Genomic DNA, 12,464 nt, shown 5'->3' on the forward strand with positions numbered 1-12,464 from the left:
ACCATAACTGAGGCGTTAGACAAGAAAGGTTGGGGGCAAGGTTTTCCCTCTTCATGCTGCTCTGCTAACACAATCTCGAAAGCTTGATAGACCGTGTGTTCACTCCCTTCTCTTGGTTCAAGATATGGGATGGATGGGTCCCGATAAATAGCATGCTCGTCTTCTCCATGGACCACAATCTCTCGGTCTTCGTACTCAAACTTCACCATCTAATGAAGAGTGGAAGGCACGGCTCCTGCCGCATGAATCCAAGGTCTGCCAAGGAGCCTCCCATGGATGAAGTGGAAATGGTCACTACCTTTCTCCAGGCTCAAGAGTCTGACTATTTCCAAAACATGATGTCAGCCATGGGTAAGCCATTCGTGGAAGCGATCAAGATTGGAGAGATGGTGGAAAATGGTCTGAAAACAGGTAGGATTCTGAGTCAAGCAGCCATAAGGGCGACCTCCCAGGCCGTCCAAAGCGGGTCCGGAGGAATGACAAGAGGGAAGAAGAAGGAAGAAATGACTATGGCAGCCTCGGAAGCAAGGGAGTATCGTCATCCCAGGCCCCGTTTTCCGGAAAGAACCCCACAACACTACTACCCCCACTCAAATTTGGCATATGCTCATCAACCTTATATGGTCATGAATGCCCAACCTTATGCCCATCCACCACAACAAGCCAACCGAGGCCCAGCTCCACCTCCCAGAAATCAGCCTCCTTACCGCAACCACTATAACCCACAACCCCCGCAGAATAACTTCCGCCCTCAGGAGCCACCCAGAAGGCGGACTTTCACGCCCATTGGAGAACCATACTCAGCTTTGTTCCCAAAGCTGGTCCAGTTGGGTTTCTTGCAACCAATCCCTCAAACAAGGCAAAACCCGACGTCACCTTCTTACAAAGCTGGAGTCAGATGCACCTATCATTCAGGAGCCGAGGGACATGATACAAATGACTGCTGGTCGTTGAAAAGAGTGGTCGAAAATTTGATAGAGCAAGGGAAAATAGTGCTAAGGGACGAGGAGATCCCGAATGTAACTAACAATCTATTACCTGCTAACAATAATGGACCGCTGATCGGAATGATTTGTGAAGACAAAGAGTTCGACCCTGCTCTGAAAGCCATAATTGCCATTGTCGACATGGGAAGGAGGCCCGAAACAGACTAGAAACCAGAAAAGGGGGAGGAGGCCGAAGCTATAAAGAAAGAGCCTGAGAAGAAGGTGGAGAAGAAAGTGGTACCGGTAAAGGATGGAGTTCTTTACATACCACGAGGTCGAGCTGAGAAGACGCAGAACTTCGGAATCAAAAAGACAAAACCTATGTACGTGCCGAAAGGGGCCTATGTGGTCCAGGGGACGATTCAACCACCTCGGCTGAATGAGCCAGTGGTTATCGGATGCGTGCCACAAAAGCCAATGACCAACCCATCCACAGTGCCGTGGAATTATCAAAAGACTTTGGTAATGTACAAAGGTAAATAGGTCATGGGAGAACTTCCAGAAAATACTTTCATTGGAAGGTATTCAAATACCCAAGAACTGAACAACGCCACACAAAGATGCTTCCCGCCAAAGAAGCCCGTAAGTGTTGAAGAAGCGGAAGTGTTCTTCCAACAAATGAAAATGTCGGATTACGAAGTGATAGATCAACTGCGCAAGTACCCCGAGCAAGTGTCCAGGCTGTCATTGTTAATGAGGTCGACCGAGTATCAAAAGATCTTACTGAAGACCCTGAATGAAGCATATGTGCCAGTTGAAACCTCGGTAGAACAATTAGAGCGGATGACAGAAAGATTCTTTGCCGTCAACCAAATCTCTTTCAGCAAGAACGATCTACCCCCGGAAGGAGCGGCACACAACAAGGCTTTGCATCTAACAGTTAAATGCGAAGACTATTATGTCAAGCGGGTAATGTTGGATGGGGGCTCAGGCGTTGACATTTGCCCGCTCTCCATGCTACAAAGAATGGAAATTGGGACCGGAAGAATCCGACCCAACAATGTCTGCGTAAGGGCTTTTGACGGCATCAAGAGAGATACCATGGGAGATATAGACCTGTTGTTGGTCATAGGACCAGTCGAATTTCAAGTAACCTTCCAGGTGCTCGACATGGATACATCCTACAATTTTCTCCTTGGAAGACCTTGGATCCATGCGGCAGGAGCCGTGCCTTCCACTCTTCACCAGATGGTGAAGTTCGAGTACGAAGACCGAGAGATCGTGGTCCATGGGGAAGATGAGCATGCTATTTATCGGGACCCATCCATCCCATATCTGGAACCGAGAGAAGGGAGCGAACATACGGTCTATCAAGCTTTTGAGATTGTACTGGCAGAGCAGCACGAAGAGGGAATACCCTGCCCCCAGCCTTTCTTGTCTAACGCCTCAGTTATGGTGGCCAAAGAGATGATCCGGCACGGATTTAGGCCAGGGAAGGGGCTTGGACGAACCCTTCAGGGAATAACAGAACCCATTACCTTGCCAGTCACCAAGAAACCTTTTGGACTAGGTTTCAAACCTACTCCAGCAGACGAAGAGTGGGCAAAGAAAAGGAAAAATGAGGGTTGGAAGTTACCTCGACCACTGCCGGATTTATATGCAACTTTCATCAGGCCAAGGTACGCCGAAGAAGAAGATGATGAGGTCTTCACAGCTGAGGAAATCGAGGAGATATGTGGGGCGATGAGAGAGATGCTCTACGAGATCCACATGGTTCAACCAGGTGAAGGCACAAGCACTGCTGAGATGATGTACGTGGGGCCGAACGCCAAACTTCAAAACTGGGAGGCCACGCCATTCCCGACTAGACGGAAGTCCGGGTAGACCTGTCCTGCCACCTTTCCTGTGTCACAAGTTATCTCCAGGACATAACTTGAACGTTTTCTTCCTTTCCATTGTTGTTTTGAATTCCTAAGTTGTAAACATTGTTGTCTTCCAACTTTCCAAAGAAAATAAAAAAAAATCATCATTGCTTTCCCATTCTTTCTTTTGTTCTGATTTTTGTTATTTTTCCTTTTATCTTTCTTTTCAGTTATAATAATGCGGCTTTAAATATGACATGCTTGCGGACTTCACGCCCAGATCACAATGAGCTATTTAACTGTGAATTAATGAACCCAGAACCAGAATATGATGCGGAAGAAGCTTTTAGGGAAATAAACCGAGAGTTGGAATATTTTGAGAATAAACCTAAGCCAAATCTGAATGACACCGAACCAGTTAATTTAGGAACTCCTGAAGAAATCCGGGAAACCAAAATAAGCATTCACACGGACAAGAAAACGCGAGAGGCGATAATTCAACTTCTTTTGGAATTTAAAGACGTGTTTGCTTGGTCATATGATGACATGCCGGGTCTAGGTGTTGATCTAGTGGTTCATAAGTTGCCGATTCATCCTGATTGTCCTCCAGTTCAACAGAAGCAACGAAAGTTCAAAACTGAGGTCAGCGACAAGATTAAAGAGGAGATCACTAAACAACTGAAAACGAGAGTGATTCGGGTAGTCCAATATACAACATGGTTGGCGAATGTGGTTCCGGTACCGAAAAAGGACGGGAAGACTCGGGTATGCGTAGATTACCGAGATTTGAATAGAGCTAGTCCCAAAGATAATTTCCCGCCTCCCAACATTCACATACTCGTTGATAATTGCGCCAAACACGAGATACAGTCTTTCGTAGATTGTTACGCTGGGTATCATCAGGTACTGATGGATGAAGAGGATGCCGAAAAAACTGCCTTCACCACGCCTTGGGGCACCTACTGTTATCGGGTCATGCCATTCAGTTTGAAGAATGCTGGGGCTACTTACATGAGGGCCATGACTGCCATTTTTCATGACATGATGCATCAGGAAATAGAGGTGTACGTGGATGACGTGATAGTCAAGTCCAGGACGCAGGATAATCACATCCAAGACTTGAGGAAATTCTTCGAGAGACTAAGGAAGTATGACTTGAAGCTAAACCCAGCCAAATGTGTTTTCGGAGTTCCGTCGGGCAAACTTTTGGGCTTCATCGTAAGCAGGAGAGGTATTGAGCTAGATCCAACTAAGATAAAATCCATCAGAGATCTGCCTCCCCCGAGAACAAAGAAAGACGTGATGAGTCTGTTGGGCAGGTTGAACTACATCAGTCGGATTATTGCCCAGCTGACAAGCACGTGTGAGCCCATATTCAAGCTGTTAAGGAAAGATGCGGCGATTAAATGGACAATTGAGTGTCAAGAAGCCTTTGATAAAGTCAAAGAATACCTTTCGAATCCCCCGGTCTTGGTCCCTCCAGAACCAGGGAGGCCACTTTTCTTGTATCTAACAGTCTTGGAGAACTCTTTCGGTTGCGTCCTCGGGCAACACGACATAACTGGAAAGAAGGAGCAAGCAATCTACTACTTGAGCAAGAAATTCATCGGCTACGAGGCCAAATACACTCTGCTGGAAAGGACATGTTGCGCTCTAACATGGGTTGCTCAAAAGCTAAGACATTATCTCCAAGCCCACACTACTTTCCTCATAAGCAGGCTGGATCCTTTGAAGTATATATTTCAGAAACCGATGCCTACCGGGATACTAGCCAAGTGGCAAATCCTGCTTACCGAATTCGACATAGTCTATGTCACTCGCACGGCAATGAAAGCCCAGGCGCTAGCAGATCATTTGGCCGAAAATCCGGTCGATGAGGAATACCAGCCATTGAGTACCTACTTTCCAGATGAAGAAGTAAATACTGTAGAAATGGTCTCGGAGGACGCTCATGTTTGGAAGATGTTCTTTAATGGAGCTGTGAATGCCAAAGGTGTAGGGATTGGGGCAATTTTGATCTCGCCTTCCGGTCAGCATTATCCCGCCACAGCTAGACTGCGTTTCTTTTGTACAAATAATACAGCTGAGTATGAAGCCTGCATCATGGGCATGCATATGGCAATCGATCAGGATGTCGAAGACTTACTGATTATGGGAGATTCTGACCTGATTATCCGACAAGTCCAAGGTGAATAGGAAACTCGGGATGTCAAACTTATCCCATACCGACAGCATGTAGAGGACCTTAGCAAGCGCTTTACATCAATAGAGTTCAGGTATATCCCGAGATGCCACAATGAACTGGCAGATGCACTTGCTACTTTGGCTTCAATGCTACCCTACCCGGGCAACGCCCACGTCGATCCTTTGGAAATCCAAATCAAGGAAAGACACGGTTACTGCAACGTAATCGAAGCGGGATCAAATACGCAGCCTTGGTACCATGACATCAAGAGGTTCCTGAAGACACAAGAATACCTCGAGCACGCTACTGGAGATCAAAAGAGGACCATTAGGCGACATGCAAGTGGTTTCTTTCTGAGCGGTGAATTGTTATATAAGAGGACCCCGGACCTCAATCTCCTAAGATGTGTCGATATCGAGGAAGCGAGGAAGATTATGCACGAAGTACACGCAGGTGTGTGCGGACCTCACATGAATGGGTATGTCTTAGCGAAGAAAATCCTTCGAGCAGGTTATTACTGGATAACCATGGAAAAGGATTGCTTTAGCTTCGTTCGGAAGTGTCATCAGTGTCAGGTGCACGGTGATCTGATTCATGCACCTCCCACAGAACTGAATCCCATGTCTGCGCCTTGGCCATTTGTCGCCTGGGGCATGGACGTCATTGGACCAATCGAACCAAAGGCTTCGAATGGACACAGGTTTATACTGGTTGCCATAGACTACTTCACAAAATGGGTAGAGGCTGTCACTCTCAAGTCGGTCACTAAGAAAGCTGTGGTGGATTTTGTACACTCAAATCTTATCTGTCGTTTCGGTATTCCTGCGACTATCATTACAGATAACACAGCAAACTTGAACAGTCACTTGATGGGAGATGTATGCGAGCAATTCAAAATAACGCATAGGAATTCTACTCCTTATCGGCCAAAGGCCAACGGCGCTGTAGAAGCGGCAAACAAAAACATCAAGAAGATTTTGAGGAAAACGATCCAAAGTTCCCGTCAGTGGCATGAGCAGTTACCATTTGCATTATTGGGGTATCGCACTACGGTACGCACATCGGTAGGAGCGACTCCTTATCTTTTGGTTTATGGGACCGAGGCTGTAATACCGGCAGAGGTAGAAATTCCTTCGCTTCGAACCATTGTCGAAGCGGAAATCGAAGACAGCGAGTGGGTCAAGACTCGGTTAGAGCAATTGACTTTGATTGACGAAAAGCGAATGGCCGCGGTTTGTCACGGACAGTTGTACCAACGAAGAATGGCCCGTGCTTACAACAAGAAAGTCCGGCCCAGGAATTTCGAAGTAGGTCAGCTGGTACTAAGGCGTATTCTGCCGCATCATGAGGAAGCCAAAGGGAAGTTTGCTCCAAATTGGAAAGGCCCATACATCATAAGGAAGATATTGCCAAGAGGAGCGTTGTATTTAGGCGATATCGAAGGAAATGACCCCGAAACGGCAGTAAATGCAGATGCAGTCAAGAGATACTACGTCTAAATTATACTCCAGTGGTCCTGACACATTCGAAAATGACAAAGGTTTTATTCCCCACTACTCCCAAACAATACCCAATTCTCTCTACAAGCCTTTGGGCCACTTACAAAAAAAAACCAAACAAAACATTGATTGAGGCCTGAACTACGTTTGACTTGATTCCGAAAGGATACGTAGGCAGCCTCTCCCTGAGGTTCAGTCACACCAACAATAAAATCCCATTCGCCCTAAAAGTGAAACCGGGGCACGTCGAGCAGTTGAGAAGTTAGTATCATCTACCTCTCTTTACCAAGCACAAGCCTTCAAATCAATTACCAAAGATAGTGGGGAACCAATAAGTGTCACAAATGGAGACCGGCACACTCTGAATTGAGAGAGATAAAATGAGAGAGTCTCGTCGGTGAAAACCTTCGGGCACCACGAGGCGACGGGAGTAGAGAAACAAAAATGAGAGAGCTTGTTTAGTAAAAAGTCATAAAGAGTGCTATCAAGCGATGACAGGAAGAGAAATGAGAGAGGTCAGCCAGCAAAAACCCGCAAAGGGCGCTGTTGGCCGAAAAGAATGACTCCACCCCAAAGAGGTCTCGGCAAAGTTCCACCGGTTTGGAATCACAGATCCGTTCTGGTTCAGGGAAACGCAAGTTCATGGAAGGTCAGGCGCCCAGTCCAAAGAGCATGTCATGTCATTTAAAGCCAGCGTTATCTTCCTCAGATAAGTCTTTCTCATCCCGAAAGAGACATTCCCTTCCTGAAATTTGTTTTCTCCTTTCTTTGTTTCTCTTTGAATCCCTTTTTATGTTTTAACCCCAAGTTCAGGATACACCGGAAAGGGCAGGTGTCAGGTTTGTTTTCACGGAATTCCGTTTCATGAAGGAAAATGCCCCGTTTCGTTGGTACGTCTGTCCAAACTTGATAAATCATGATGTTTGATGGCGTTCGAAGTAAAGAGGAAAAAGAGAAATTTCCCCCAGCAAGTCCGCCTTCGGACAAATCCCCACAGAGTCTCTCCCTGTACAATCCTCCCACAAAGTCTCCCCAATATATATTAAAAAAAAAATCCCCGTTGGAATTTCCCCAACACATCCCCAGCAAGTCCCTTTGTCAAAATTCCCCAACAAGCTTACCCCAACCAAGCCTAGAAAGCCCGCTTCGAAACAATTACCCAGCATGCCCCATTGTACAAAAATCCACACAAAGAATCCACTTTGTAAATATTCCCCCACCGAGCTTCCTTTTGTACGAATCCCCACAGAATACCTCCAATAAAATCCCTGTTGAGAACCTCCAAGCAAAACGGGACACAAAAAAGAGGGAAAGAAAAAGAGCCTTACGAGGCAAATCATCACAGAATCTGGAAATACAAGCCTGAGCAGTCTAAAACATTCCGACATATGAATCAAATCAATGGCGGGACTTCGCAACAGAAATGAAGACGCAATAAAGCAACCGGGAACGATCAAGGTCACCAAACCGACCGTCATTTCCGAACTAACAATTGTTCTTTGTCTGAAGAGTTGAAACAGGTTTAATCCAAGACAATCGTGCAAGAAGCACGTGTCGCCCAAAGAAGAAGGTACATGGGTACAAGAAATATTTTGGCAATAAGGAATTCACTCGAAAGGTAAGTTTCCACGAAACTCCCTTTTGTCTTTTACTAAAACAAGAAAATTCAAAAAAAAGAGGTCAGTTGTTGTTCTCGAATTTTGTCCCCAGCTAGTCAGCATTAGGGTTTTAGACCCTAAACTGAACTTTTTTCCTTTTAGTCAGCATTAGGGTTTTAAACCCTAAACTGAACTTTTTTCCATTCAGCCAGTATTAGGGTTTTAAACCCTAAAGTGAGCTTTCCATGCAATCAGCATTAGGGTTTAAACCCTAAACTGAATTTTCTTTTAGTCAGCATTAGGGTTTTAAACCCTAAACTGAACTTTTTTCCATTCAGCCAGCATTAGGGTTTTAAACCCTAAACTGAGCTTTTCCATGCAATCAGCATTAGGGTTTTAAACCCTAAACTGAATTTTCTTTTAGTCAGCATTAGGGTTTTAAACCCTAAACTGAACTTTTTCTTTCAGCTAGCATCAGGGTTTTAAAACCCTATACTGAGCTTTTCCTTGCAATCAGCATTTGGATTTTAAACCCTAAGCTGAACTTCTCCCCAGCTAGTCGGTATTACGGCTCCAACCCTGAACTGAGCATTTTTATCTTCCTTCATCAATTTTATGAACTTTCTGGCGAATAATTCACGAATTTTTTCCTAGTTGAAACTGGGGCAGAAAATTTCGTTCGTTTGTTTGTTTTCTCCCGCAGGTCTAACCTAGAGCCACACGGACCGAAACGACCCACGAAGTGAGTCTCAACTCAGAATCAAAGAAGAAAAGGACAAAAGAAGATGTCCCGAGATATCGGAGTAAATGGAAGGCGGATCGACTCCAACATTTGATTAAGATTCAGAACTCTGCCAGTCACGCCTCACTGAGTATCCCGGAGATTAAACAAGTCGCCACAACTCGCAAGCATCAAGATTCGGATCGAAGTCTCCAAGCACAATCAGCTAAGACTCAAGATCAAGTCGCAAAAAAATCATAGATAGGGATCTTGTAACTAGCAGTTGGCATGCATATAAGTATTTAGTTCAGTTTCAATTTTTCTTTGGTTGTAATAAGGCGGTCAGTAAAGCAACGGTGACAACAGTAACAGCAGTAACAGCAAGCAATCCTATGGTAGTCCCAGCTGCCAAAACTTCCCGAACTACATTGACCTGATTCCTGTTTAGCCCAGGATATGTAGGAAATCTTTGAAGCAAGATTCGGTCAAAACTTTCAAAACATGCTTCACACGGAGTAGTCCATAGGCGAAAATCGCTCATACCCGCTCACTTTATCTTTGCACGAAAACTCTTCGTGTTTCCGAACAAAGAGGGGCAGCTGTGAGCACGTGATTTTTGTTTCGCGCGACACTCGCTCCAAAAGAAATAAAAAAAAATGTGACAAATGGTCCTACTGTACAGGTTTTGGATTTTTATGTGGCATATTCGTTAGTTATCTGTAATCCCGTCCGTGTTTATTTTATTCAATAAATAAATAAATAAAAAATGTGCATTTTTCATTTTTATTTCTGTCATTAAGTGATGTTAGTATAATTAATGTCAATTGTATGTAAAATGTTGTTTATGGTTTTACATGGTATTATTTGGTAAATTAATTCAAAAAAAAAATAATAATAATAAAAGAGAAGAAAGAATTCTCGGACTTGGGCCAGTCCAATTTTAAACAAATTGGCCCAAACAAACTCAGCCCAAAACCCGTGCTTGCCCGGTCCATGACCAGCCTACTTCAAGAACGTCCAAACGACGCCGTTTTAATCCAGGCTGATCTGAGCCGTTGATCTCTGAAAGATCAACGGCCAAGATCTCTCACCCCGTACCCACTAACAGACCCGACCCGTCTCACCCGGACCGACCTCAACCCTTTACCCTTGAAACGACACCGTTCCCCGTTAGTCGAAGGATCCTGGCCCTTCATCGTGTCTCATCCAATGGCCAGGATCCATCTATCCACTAACTATATAAACCTACAACCCTTCACCCCGCGCCCTAATCCAAACCCCCCCTGCCTTAGGTCGTCTTCATCAGACCTCAGGCCTCCAAACCCTAGCCGCCCCTGTATTTTTCACCATGAAAGCCGGCGGCATGGACGCCGGTGACCACACCCTTAACACCATAGAACCACCTTGCCATCCTGAACATGAATCTTTTAACCACTTAGCTCGAATCCCTTTCCACCTTCTCAAATCTTCGTTTGAAGATTCGAGTCGGAACTTGACCTACACCGTTTAACCCCAGTTTCACACCAGACACTCCCCAGACCCCCCTTCGTGACCAAACCATGCTTGGTTTGGTCCGAATCTGACCAGGGAAGCATGAATCCCAGATCTAATTTTTGGAACCTTAGGGTTCCTCGTCACTGGTCCGTATCTCGTTTAAACCAAGAGATTAAGGTCTAATGGACCTTAATCGAAGTGTTTCTCATCTGAGAAACACTTCGATTAAAGTCCGTTCAGCCTTAAGGAGGATCTGTTCAAACACCAATGGATTTTTTCTGATTTGTTCTTTCAAAGCTTTAAGGTGAGTTAATTTTCTTTTCTTTATTTCAGTTCGTATGTTTGTGTGTTGTTAAAGGTCCGTCCGTATGGCCAAACGTTTTTGTTTTGTGTTTTTGAACTGCTATTGTCCACCTTGGTCGGACCTCTGTATTCGGTCAAGTCTTTCTTCATAATGTGTGTGTGTAAACTGTGTGTTCAATTGAATTCGTAATTGGTCATTCAATTAGCTCCCAAGGTCATTTCTGTATTAACATTGCAATCTGAACCCCTTGTGTGATACTGTTTAAATGTCTGATTTTGGCTACGATTGTACATGTTATGATTAATATAGTCGAGTCGACATGTGTTGTCAATTAGTTTTAGCTTCCTGAACAATAACAAATCGATTTACTTTTGTTAAGCATTGCCTGAATCATTTAGGAACTGAGTTTAGTGCTTATAATTGTTAATTTAAATTAGAAATGTAAAAATCAATGTTCTGTTTAGTCACAATTCTGAAATTGGAGGGCATGTGCACTTGTGCACCACATGTGCATTTGTGCACAGCCTGTTGTTCCTGCATAAGGGCTTTTGAATTAAATAGTTTGACAGCATATGCTGTCAGACTACATTCTGCTGCCCATACTCTACTTTAGTTTCAGAAATAATAAACATTACTCAAAGTAAGTCTGCCAGGGAATATCATGGGGTTTGTTTATACTTAATTAGTTAAGTGGAATCTGAAAGTAGGAGAGCACATGGGAGGGGTGTTAGAGGATCTAAACAGGCTGTAAAAGGTTTGATTTTAGGTGGATAAAAGGAGGAACTTCCATCAGTTTTAGAGGAGGTTTTTTTTGACATACAGACACACAAACAGACATTGATAAGAACAGAGTGAATTGAGAGGGAACATTTTTAGGAGAGTTGAGTTCTGAAAAACAGAAAACTGGAAAAGAATTCTTTTGGATAGCCAAAAATAGATTTCAAGACTGAAATTGGACATTGGATTTTGAAAAAAAATAGATAGTAAGAGGGGTAAAGATACAGAAATCAGAAACTGGTTTTCTTCCTGCTTTTGTTCAATCCTTAGCCTGCTCAGCCTATTCAGCCAGTTTTCCTTTCTTTCAAGTATCAGCTAAAGTGTGTTGGTTTGGTTTGCCTTGGTTGATTCCCTTGGAATTGGATTGTCTGGATTTCTGTTTCCTACTGCATTGTCTGCTGCTGCCTTTCTGCTATTTTTATCGGTTCTAACTGTATCCTGCACTGGGGGCTGTCCTATTTGTACCTGCTGTTACTGCTGCTGTTTGGTGTTGCGTCTATTGTCCTACTGACCCCTTGCTTCTTCTGTTGTATCCAACATCCAGGTACATACTAAGACTTTGCATCTGATGTAACAATGAAAGCATGAAATCAAAGATATACAGGAGTTTAATCATTCGTTTGCTACAGTTACAGTTTTTACGAATGTTATTAAGATCTGTGTAATTTGTTTTAGTTTATAATTCAATAAAGAAACACGTTAGGTAGCCTTGTACTTAATCGTAGTTTAGTCCGTCCTAAATTGTGATTTCGTTTGCTTAATGGGTTGTCTAATGAGGAATGTATGAGTGTTTTAACACACAGATAATTAGGTAACTTTTCAACTAATATTCTGCATGTATAGAAAAGAATGCTTTAAGCTTGCCAGATATGATATTTAGTTTTATTGAATCTTTGTAGATAGTTCACAAGATCCTGTTCAAACTCTATTAGTAACAGTTTCTGATAAGTTAATTCCACTGATTTGGTTTAAATAAGCGAGTTTCAAACTCGGATCTGAAGAACATTTATCATAAGCTTTCAACAGTTCTATTGATCTTGTATATTAATTTTCCCTGACAATTTAACAACATGCTCATCCATGAAATAAGGCACAAAA

The sequence above is a fragment of the Nicotiana tabacum genome, chromosome 5 (genome assembly GCF_000715075.1).
Source record: "Nicotiana tabacum cultivar K326 chromosome 5, ASM71507v2, whole genome shotgun sequence".
Taxonomy (NCBI): domain Eukaryota; kingdom Viridiplantae; phylum Streptophyta; class Magnoliopsida; order Solanales; family Solanaceae; genus Nicotiana; species Nicotiana tabacum.